Here is a 1,395-nt window from a genome sequence, read left to right on the forward strand (position 1 = left end):
CCCTTCTCTAAGTACGTTCAATAGCTCTGTTAGTCCTGTTTAGTAGGGCTACCACAAATTTGAGCAATATTCAACAATGGGTCAGTCCGTGAGTGATTTGTAAGCAATCTCCTTTGTAGACTGACTGCATTTCCCTAGTATTTTACGAATAAACCAAAGTCTGTTGCCTGCTTTACCATGACTGAGCCTATGCAGTCGTCCCATTTCATGTCCCTACAAAATATTACATCCAGATGTTTATACTCATATTAGTTGCCCAATTCCAACTGCGACTCACTGATAGTATATCTTTTCGTTTTGTGAAGTGCACAATTTCACATTTTTGAACATTTGAAGCTATTTGCCAGTCTTTGCACCACTTTGAAATCTTATCATGATCTGACTGGACATTTGTGTAGCTTCTTTAGTAGCAGGGAAAAGCTGAACAGTCTGCATTGTAGCCAAATTTTCTCCACCTCCCCCAGACTATTATAGGGTTGTAATGGTAGATGTGTCTGCATCACAATTTAATTTTGTAAATTAATCAATTTAATTATGCAAATTAGTCCTTCGCTGCCCCCTCCCCCTTCTCTCCCTCCCCCTCCTCCACCTGCAGTATGGGTGGGAATTTCGAATTTTGTTGGGAAATTCAAAAAATGGTGGGGATTTCAAAAATGGTGGAAATTTCTTTGTCCCAAGGATGTGATGACGTCATACCCCCACTTCCCACCCCAGAATTGGAGGGAAATTCAAAATGGCAGGTGCCCTTTCTGGGCCTCAAACCCTGGTGCTCCTGGGAGGAAAGCCCAAGTGAACTTCCCTGTGCAGTGAAAGGGGTACAGACCGTCCCACCAACTGATCCTCCAGAATCTGGTGGAAATTTCAAACTTGGGTGGGAGTTCTCTTCTCTGGTTACATGACCAGAATTGTTGGGAGAGGTTCAGTCTATGCTGAGCTGTCATTATGGAAGCATCATGATGTGTTCGATCAACGATATGAATGTGAAAGATATAGCAGATTTCAATAGCAGTATTACATGTATGTATTTGAGGGTGGACTGTAATGATAGCTCGTTACACAGGGGTTGGGAGACTATGATAATGAAAGAGTGTAGGAGAAAGAAGCAGAAGAATTTGGTTCAGCAGATGGTGGCACTGCAGACGATGGAGCCAAGATGCATGTTGCAACCAGTACATGTTCATGGACATGCGCACACTGCTGACATATTCCACATGAATTATTCATTCTTCCAATATGGAAGAGGCAGGCAGTTGATGCTGACTCGCTGCAGTGAAAGCATATTTGTATATATAATATTATGTAATATATACAATTGAACAGCATCACCTGTTCATCCCCATCCACTTCCCCCTCCACCAACCCATCCTCTCCATCTCCTCACACACTCGCCATCGT

This window comes from Schistocerca nitens, chromosome 3, assembly GCF_023898315.1.
Source record: "Schistocerca nitens isolate TAMUIC-IGC-003100 chromosome 3, iqSchNite1.1, whole genome shotgun sequence".
Lineage (NCBI taxonomy): Eukaryota > Metazoa > Arthropoda > Insecta > Orthoptera > Acrididae > Schistocerca > Schistocerca nitens.